The 10,213-nt window shown below is 41.0% G+C and overlaps 1 long non-coding RNA gene across 1 annotated transcript; it reads left to right on the top strand.

The window, feature by feature from the left end:
• The first annotated feature begins 808 nt into the window (after positions 1 to 808).
• LOC115067378 lies at positions 809 to 8,373 on the top strand. Its single transcript, XR_003846793.1, has 3 exons — positions 809 to 1,002; positions 1,401 to 1,440; positions 8,111 to 8,373. It is a non-coding gene; the product is annotated as an uncharacterized LOC115067378 (long non-coding RNA).
• Positions 8,374 to 10,213: the final 1,840 nt, after the last annotated feature.

The raw sequence follows: 10,213 nt of genomic DNA, 5'->3' as shown, positions 1-10,213 counted from the left end.
GACCCTGACAGAACAGTTTTAAAATAGTGGTTATCACAAAACACCAAATAGATTAGGTTCAATAAAGGACTTTTAAAAAAATCATCTTCCCTTTACTTATGAGCAAACAGACAAGAATTTTCACACAGTTTAGGGAACTTTGCAATACAGACAGAAGAAAGGCACTTGGAGGAAATCAGACCCCACAGGGTACGGTAGAATAAAGCTTAATTTAGAAGAGATTGCATGCATGAGACAAAAATAGAATTTTATTTGTAAAGAGGGGTAAAACTTCCAGAAGAGAAACAAACTGGGCTAGATAAAGAAAATACAGTGTCTGGAAAGTCAGTTAGGAGACTATTTCAATCATTTAGAATGAGAGTCCAGAGCAGGATTTGGGCAATGGAAAGAGGGGGAGGGGGAAGCAAAGCTTCAAAAAATATTTTAGAAATCAGCTTTGTTGAGATACAAGTCACATACAATTAATCTGGCCAAATATGAGACTCAACAATTGTGCAGCTATCCTCACAGTCAATTTGAAGATTTGAAGTGGACAAATGACTGAAATTCCAGGGTGTGAAAGCACTTTAAACACGTGTGTCCAAGATGAATTGTTACCCACCTCCTTGCTAAATATGTGAGCATTGTAATAAAATGTCTGGATTCTGAAGTAAAGTTTGTCAGAAGCTAGTAACTTAAGACATACCATTAACATGGAGAACTTTGATCCTGTCAGCCATCCAAATAAGGGAAAACGGTCAGGAGCTGCCAGGTGGATCCACGTGTTCCTCCCCCAGCCTTCCCCAGTAGAAATGGATGGCATCAAGCCTTGGCCAGGGCTGAGGATTCATTTTCCTTTGCAAAACCAGGGAGGCAGCAGAGCTTTTCTGCTCAAGCTCCCACATTGCCACGCATTTGCCATAGCACAAGTGTCATGAGGTGGGAGCCACTGCTGTCCTATCTGGAAACTGGATGTGCCTCTGCTGTTCTGGATGGAGTTGGTATGGGAGAAGCTTCCAGGGGGTGAGATCTTCAGACTTCTCTATTTGGGGTCCCTGGATGGAACTCATAGACTGCACTCAGAAAGTGTGACCTGAATGTTGATGGATCTGTTCATTTTTCTCTGTGTTCTTCCCTACTCTGTAGCTTTAACGCTACTATGATTCAATAGAGGCTAGCATTTTCCCAGGGCCGGCTGCAGAGGGTGCTGAGTTGGCAGAAACCTTATAACTATGCAGTGGTTTTGCAGTGACTGCCTGGTGTATCTTTTCTGGAAGCTCAACTTTTTGACTCAAGCATCTGGTTTTCCTTCTTGGCTTCTTTTGCCTTCTTTCTTTGTTTATCACATTTCACTGCCTCCTTCCTTCATTTGAATTCTTGTCTTCTCATCTTGGGTAACCCCATTTCCATTTTCCTAATAGATTCCTGAAGTTTGACTCATAGCCATGGCTGGTTATGTAGGTAAGTACATTTCCAATATATTCCCCTTACATCTATTCCTGCCATTCCATAGGTGCTGGATAGCTTTAGTGTCAACTTGACACACCTGGGTTGAGAGAGCCTCAATTGGAGAATTACCTCCATTGGACTGGCCTGTGGCCATGTCTGTGGGGCATCTTGATAATTGAGTGATGTTGAGCCCACTGTGGGCAATACCACCCCTGGGCAGGTGGGCCTATGTTGTATAAGTAAGCAGATTGAGCATGGGCCGGGGGAGCAAGCCAGTAAGGAGCATTTCTCCACGGCCTGTGTTCTAGCTCCTGCTTCCAGGTTCCTGCCCTGAGTTTCTACCTTGGGCTCCCTGATGAACTGGGACCCAGGAGATATAAGGCAAAATAAACCCTTTCCTCCCCAAGTTGGTAGTGGTCGGAGTGTTTTGAATACCATATAACAACTCAGCCTCTGGAATTAAGAGGCTAAACTCATTTTGAAAGTACTGGCATAATTTCCTCTCAAACCATGTAACACCTGACTACAATATTTACTAAAGCAAGATGAACAGCACTCCTAGGAGATAACGTTAATGTCCTGAGAAATTAAAGGAAAATACTAGGAGGTACTGGGAATAAATAGCCATAAAAGCTAGTTAAGTAGTACTACTTAAAGAACTGTTCAAAATAATGCTATTTATGAAATCAAAGTGAATCTCATTTCTCTGCAGATCAAATAATTATGCACAGCAAGAGTAAGCATCCTGACTTTTCTAATTACATAACTTTTTCACAAAATAGCTTTTTGTGTTTTAAGAGTGCCACTTGTTCAAAGTTGTTTCCAAGATTTCATGGTCAAAGATTACCTTTTACTCTACATTTTAAAAAATGATGTAATTCTTCTTGATTATTTCAGCATAACACAATCAAAACAGATTTTACAGAGACTTTGGTTTTAAATATTTTTTGGGAATAGATTTCATAATCTTTTCTGGCCTAAAATTAAAATATGATCCCAGTTTCATCAGAATTTTAAAGTTCTGTTTAAAACTTTTTTGTTTTTAAGAACTTCATACATGAGTACTGCATTTATATCATTTCTACCCTCCTTCTCCATGCCTTCCCCACCCCTCCCTCTCAATTTCGTGACCTCTTCTTTAATTATTATTGCTATATATATACATATACATATGGTTTACATATCCGTATATATATACATATATGTAAACCTACTGAGTCTACGTAGTGTTGCTCATGTGTACATGTGTTTAGGGCTGATCACTTGGAGGGAGCTTATCCCTGGAGAAAACTGATTCTCCTCTCATCAGCCATTAATTCCCTATAGCTCTTCATCTAGAGGTGAAATCTCAGTATGGTTTCCTGAACACAACCTACATAAAGACACCAGTTGACATGGTAACATGCACAGAGAAAATTTCACAAGGTCCCACTTCTAGATAAAGAATTAAAAAACATTTTATTTATTATTTTTATTCTATGTGTATGCATGTATTGCCTGCATGTATGTAAGTGCACCCATGTCATGCAATGCCCACGGAGGACAGAAGAGGCTGTTGGATCCCCTGGAACTGGAGTTGCAGACGTTGTTAGCTGCCATGTGGTTTCTGGGATTTGAACCCGGGTCTTCTGCAAGAACAACCAGTGCTCTTAACCACTGAGCCAACTCTCCAGCTTCTAGATAAAGAATTTTTAAATTCTCAATTGAAATGGGGCAAAGAGTCAAATGAACGGGGTTAAAGGTATGTGCCACCATACACTTTTAAAGTGTACAACCAGTGGCTTTTAGCATATTCACAAGTTTGTGCAGTCAATGTCACTATTTATTCCAGGACAAATTAATCACTACAGGAAAAAAAAACACACTGTGTTCATTAGTTGTCAACCCCCCATCTGCTTCTTGTCTCTATGAGTTTGCCCACTTATGACCATTTCACATAACTGACTTCATACAGCATGCAGCCTCTTGTTTGACTTCTTAGCACGTATTTTTGGAATTCATCCATACTACAGCACATCTCAGTAGTTTATTCCATTTTCTGTTGAATAACATTCCATCCCATGCATTTACTGTGTTTGGTTTGCTTCTGTTATTTGGATATTATACCTAATGCTTAATCCCTGTATATTTTAAAAAGCCTTTACTGTTTCATGGGATATTTTCAATTTTCAAGGATATGGTGGAACTATCTCATTGGCTCTCCACAGTTGTTAGACTGACGTAATTTAAATAGAAGATCTTGAAACCTGGGGAGATAGCTCAGCGGGTAAGAGCCATCTTGCTCTCAAAGCATTGAAGAGTTGAGTTCAAATCCCTAGCACTTGGTTACAGCTATGCAGGTCTGTAACTCTAGTTTTGTTTAAGTTGGTTTCAAGGCTGGTAGATCCTGAGAACTCACTGGCCAGCCAGTCTAGTCAAAACAGAGAACTTCTGGATCAGTCAGGGATCCTGTCTCAAGGCAATAAAGGAAAGACCAATAGAGGGGGATACCCAGTGTCTTGCTCTGGCCTCTGCATGACATATGTACACATGGGCTCTCTCTCTCTCTCTCTCTCTCTCTCTCTCTCTCTCTCTCCTCTCTTGCTCTTTGTTACATTTACACACACACACACACACACACACACACACACACACACACACTTTCTCCCTTTTTCTTAAGAATCCTCCAATGGCTCCCATTTCACTCAGAGTGAAAGCTGATCCTGAATTCACTCTCAGCCACCCTTGGGTTTGTTGTGACTGCATCACTCTGGGTTTCTCCTGTGCCTCAGCTTCAATGGGACTCAAACTGATACTCAAACACATGGCTGGGCTCCCCTCAGGGTCCTATTTGCCTGCCTGACCTCTCTTCTCCACAGGCCTCAGTGGGTTGCTTGGTCAACACAGGCATCAGATCTTTGGCTGGATAGCACCTTCTCAGACCTTTCCTGGCCTCACTATTGAAAAGAACTGCCCCTCACCCTCATGCTTTGCACAGCCCACCTCCCTCCTTGCTTTGCGCTTCCCTTGAGACTTATTCAACCCACATATTTTACCTTATGTCTCACCTTCACCATTAGAATGCAGACTCCACAAGTGTAGGAGTTTTCATGTGTTTCTTCTGATGCTATGTCTCTAGTAACCAGGACTGTGCCCAGTAGATCGGTAGGTATTTGCTAAATATATGCACAGTGACTGAACAAGTGGCTTGGGCTATATGAAACATCGGATTGCTTTGTGCCTGGCTGGAAGTACAGCTTGTACTGTGAGTCTAACTCATGATGATCAAAAGTTGTAATGAGTGCAAGTTTTTGATCAGGGTCATAAGTTTGATCCATTTAAAAAAATTCAGAAATGGTCATTTGAGGCATCAATGTATTTGGTAGAAGAAAGTTGGAAAATTGGATTTCTGCATGAAGATTGTGGTGAGGGAAGGGAACAAAGGGGAAGGCCGGGCACTGAGAAGCTTGGGACCAACAGTCTCAGAGGGTCTTGGAGCATTTGGTTAATTGCTGAGAAATTCCAGGAAAAAGAGCTCTAAATAAACGTTTATCAGCACATACCATTGAACTTGCCTGTTCAAAGGTTTCTGTTGCAATTCATTTTGGCAGCCATTATATAAAACTGAGGCAGCAGAAAGTGACAAAGGTTTTATTTATCTCCTGTTATTATCTGTTGACTTTTGAAGGGCTCGGAAACGAACAGCCATAGATTAGCTAACCTGTTGGGAAGCGTGAAGCAATATCTTAGGAGGCCCAAGGTTCCATCAGCCCCCATTTTTGGTAGAGTTGTCTAAACGGACCCTAGAGAGCAGAGGAATGGGTTCAAAGGCACTCCATTCAATAAAATCTGTCTAAGGTGAATGGAAATAGAGTGTGGGAGCATGAATACCAATTCTCCCTTCCAAGTGGACACTCTGATTTATTTGGTCACCCTTGTCAGTACTGCAACTTGATAGGAAAGGTATGATTTTTTTCCCATTTACTATTCAAGAAACAAAGACACACAGAAGTTAAGTAACTTGCTCAAGGTCTAAAGTACATGGCAGACCTAGGTTTAACATCCTAGTTATCTTTGACTATGGAAATCTTTAGCCTTTCTCTGAATTATGGTGTCTCCAAATGGGAAATTCTTTCTCTCAGGGCATCATCGTTCCCATCCCTTGTCATTCATGAACCATAATGATGATGGTGACGATAATCGTAACAGCAACATGTATTTACTAGATGACTTCCAGTAAAAGCATCCCGTTGTAGCTTCTGGGAACATATAAATATTTAAAAGAAGAAAAATGTATTCTCTTGTGGAGAAATAAAGATAATACACATAATGTTCAGTTTTTATATTTTTACGTTTTAAAATATTTTATTTATTATTTTTATTTTATGTGTATGAGTGTATTGCCTACATGCATGTAAATGCACTGTGTTGTGCATTGCCCATGGAAGTCAGAAGAGGGTGTTGGATCCCCTGGACCTGGAGTTACAGATTGTTGTTGGCGGCCATGTGGGTGCTGGGAATTGAACACAGGTCCTCTGCAAGAGCAGCCAGTGCTCATAACTGCTGAACCATCTCTCTAACCCCCGTGTTCCGTTTTCTTAGAAATGTGATGAGGAAAATTCACAGAACAAGGTAATGGAGATTAGAAGGATTCAAGTGATAAGTTCAAGTGCAGTGATAAAGCAGGGTATCACCCTGGAGCAAATACTTAGAGAGGATGCTGACATCCCTGGCGAAATGTTTGAGGTAGGGAAAAGCCAGTGCAAAGGTGTTGAAGTAGAAATATATGTTTGGGTGTGAGGAAACAAAATACTCTTTACTGGAAGCATGGGCACAGGGGAGAGAGTGACAGGTGGTGAGGTGAGGTAAATCAAGGTTAGATCGTGTGGGGCACTGTAGGTTCCTGAACAGAGACTGGCTCTTTCAGTGGAATGAGGGAGCCTTGTAGGGTGTTGGGACAATGAATAACAGGGCCCAGATTACATTTTAAAAGGAGCCCTCTGTAGTCTTGAGAAGTGAAGGGCGAGAAGTAGGGTCGGAGCTGGTGAAAATCTTCAGTGATTGAGATGAGAGCTCTGTTTGGTTTAGATCAGGTGGCAGTGGTGACATAGAGGGACATGATGAGTTTTGGTTAAGATTTGCTGAGAGACTTGAGAGAAAGAAAGGAATCAAGGATGTCTATTACATCCTATCAGAGGCCTATCTGTCTCCTCTGACTGAAGCCTCTAAGCACAACCACATAAGGAACTGACACAATGTGTGTGACACATGGACAAATAGTTTATAGTCTGAGAGGAAACTAAATACTGTAAAGTAGTTTGTCAAAACACTGTATACAAGTTGTAGTCTTTAGAAGTGTAAGTAGCAAGAAGCAGAATCGAATGTCTTTTAAAAATATTTTATTTATTATTCTTTATTTCGTGTGTATGAGTATATTGCCTGCATGTAAGTGCACCTGTGTTGTGCAATGGCCTGTCCAATGACCTGGGAGGTCAGAGGAGGGCATCAGATCCCTTAGAACTAGAGTTATTGATGGTTGTTAGCCGTCATGTGGGTGTAGGGAACCGAACCCAGGTCCTCTGCAAGAACAGTCAGTGCTCTTAACCACTGACCCATCTCTCCAGTCCCCATAATCTAATGACTAGCTTTCTGCTTGGTCCACACTTGAGTAGCCTCCATTTTTCTTGGTGTACAATGGTAATTGTTCTTCTGCCTTGATTACGAGGCAATAGAAATTCCATGAGAACAGGGACTTTGTCTGGATTGCTGTTGGCCTAGGCACTTAGAAAGATAGCTGACACATAGTAGGTTCTCAATAAATAGTTGTTGAATGACTAAATGAAAGAGAATGTTCTTAAAGAACTTTGAGAAAAATACATAGATCTATATTAGGTTAATTATTAGTGAACTAAGGCAACCACTAAGGCAAGCAGCTCACCAGAAGGCCTGAACTCATAAGACAATTACTTTTCTTTAACTCAGCCTGTCGTTTCTGCTTGTTCATGTAATGGAATAATGATGATGCCCCCTTGGAGTTTCTAGCCCCTGGGGCCTCACACACATTTTTATTAGCCAACAGCACCTGGACAACCTATATAAGCACAGTTTGCTGAACATCATTTTTAAAACTAAGAATATCTGTTCACTTGCCTGTCTCATCAGAGAGCTTCTTTGCACCTTGTATCTGATTGGTGATGAGGCTGACAATGGACATATAGCAGGTAGGGGCTGGAGAGATGGCTTAGTGATTAAGAACAATGGCTGTTCTTGCAGAAGACCCAGGTTTGAAATCTAGCACCCACATGGCAGCTAACAACCATCCTTAATTCCAGTTCCAGGGATCTGACACCTCTTCTGTCTTCCGTGGGCATTGCATGATGTGGGTGGATTTAAATAAATGCAGGCAATACATGCATATACACAAAATAAAAATAATAAATAAAATATTTAAGAAAAGAAATACTGCAGATACAGAAGCTGAGGCCTCAAGGTCTACTTGCAGGTGGATGAATTAATACATGAGAGCGCTTAGAACTGGGCATAGCAAGAGCTCAGGAAACACTGGCCATTCCCCCTAGACCTGCAGGTCTTTCCTCCCCGCACTGCTCTCTGTGTCTTCCTTCTTCCCTCCTTTCCTTTCTCCTTCCCTTCCTTACTAACCCAATTAGTTTATAAATGCTTTCTGATACTTGTTTTGTGGCAGGTACTATGTTACATGTAGGAGAATGAGACAACTGTACTCCTGCTCATGAGATCGTCACATGAAGTCAATTGGAAAACAATGTGGAGAGGGATAGTTCAGCGATGGAGCCCTTGTCTAGCATGTGTGAGTCCTGGTTCAATCTCTAGAACTGAAAAAAAGATGACAATGGCATCATCCAACCTTTGCCCTGAGATTTTTATTAATGTAAATAGATGCTTGAGTGGATGCCCTTAAGTTCCCCAGATTTTGAGGTCATCACGTCTTCTCTCTCTCTCTCTCTCTCTCTCTCTCTCTCTCTCTCTCTGAAAATTTAATAAAGATATTTGATGCTCATTTAAGTATCTGGACTGATAATACATTTGAAAATTTATTATTATTTTTTATTTTATGCGTATGCATGTATTGCCTGCATGTAGGAAAGTGCACTCATGTCATGCAATGCTCGTTGAGGACAGGAGAGACTGTTGGATGCCCTGGAACTGGAGTTACGGACAGTTGTTAGCTGCCATGTGGGTGCTGGGATTTGAACCTGGGTCTTCTGCAAGAACAGCCAGTGTTCTTAACTGCTGAGACATCTCTCCAGCCCAGATAATACATTTTTATGTTTAAAAATTTATTATTTTAGAATTTTGGACATATATACAATGTATTTTGATCATATCGACTCCCTCTCCCCCCTCCCGCTTCTAACTCTTCCTCCTGCCTCTCTGCCTTCTACCATGTCTCCTTCCCAACCTCAGGTCTTCTTTTCTCCTCCTCCTCCTCCTCCTCCTCCTCCTCCTTTTCCCCTCCTTTCTCTTCCTCTTCCTTCTCCTCTTCCTCCTCTCTTCTTCATCATTTAAAAATAACCCACTGGGTTCAATTATTGCTGTCCATATGTCCATGGGTGTAGGGCCAGCCACTGGAGCACAGGCAACCCACCAGGAGAAACACTCTTGAACAAAACTGACCCTCTCTTCCTCAGCAGCCATCACTTGCTAATAGTTTCTCAGATAGGAGTAGGGGTCACACGAGCCCCTCCCCTTTCCATGCTGGGATATTGAGTGGCTTGATCTTGTATAGGTCATGTTCAGGCAGCCACAGCTGCTGTAGTTCATGAATGCAATGGCCCTGTCATGTCCGGAAAATACTGTCTCACAGTGGTCCTCCCCAGCTTCTGGCTCATATAATATTTCTGGCTCCACGTCTTCTGCAATGTTCCCTGAGCCTTGAGGGGAGGAGGTATCATATAGATATCCTATTTCATTTTGAAAGAAAGTCTCCATTGCATCCAGAGTCCTACCCTAAGCTTTCTGAGGATTCCTGTTGGTCACTTTACTCTCTCGTTTCTTTCTTGTTCTCTGTCATTTTTGACTGCTACCTTCCTTTCTCAATGCAACCACAAAGCACCAGTCCCCAACTCAAGGAAGAAATACAGATTTTTACTATGTTTTTGGTATGACTAATGGGAGATAAGGGCATATAGCTCAAACACAGAGTAGGACACAGCTACACGTGTAAGCCAGATGTCACTGTGGAAATGTGTTATCCCTTTCCCTCAATTTTCCCACCAGAGATGGCCCCTTTTAGACTTTGACTTCCTTCTCTATAAATGGAACTTTTACTTCCTATAATTTTATAATTCCTGCTCTGGTTCTTCTAACATATGGCAAAATCCAGGCAATTGATTTAGGAGATTTGGACCAGCAAAGTAGAAATGGAAATGGTGAGAAATGGATGAAAAGAGTCAGTTTTCATAAAGGTAGATAGTTGTCAGTTTGCTAATAGATCACAAGAGAAAGAAATAAGGTCAGAAACGGGGTAATATTTTTTTCATATAAGCAAAATGGAATTAATAAAGTAACTCGCAATTAAGGGAGAACATAAGTAAGAAATCTAAAGTATAAAAAAGACATTAATTTCCCACAATTCTCTCAGCCTAAAGATAATAATTGTTAAACATTTTTGCATATTTTTCTTTGGTCATTTCTTTCTTCCTCATTAATTATTCTAGGTTTTTTATGTAAACATACACATATATATATATCTTACTTAAGAAACTAACATTAATGAAAATACTCAACATTTTTCTGTTATCAGGCAGTTTAATTCAGACAAACTTCC

This window comes from Nannospalax galili, unplaced genomic scaffold (assembly GCF_000622305.1).
Source record: "Nannospalax galili isolate Female #2095 unplaced genomic scaffold, S.galili_v1.0 scaffold885, whole genome shotgun sequence".
Lineage (NCBI taxonomy): Eukaryota > Metazoa > Chordata > Mammalia > Rodentia > Spalacidae > Nannospalax > Nannospalax galili.
The sequence above is the reverse complement of the archived record's forward strand: the minus strand, read 5'-3'. Positions and strand labels throughout refer to the sequence as shown.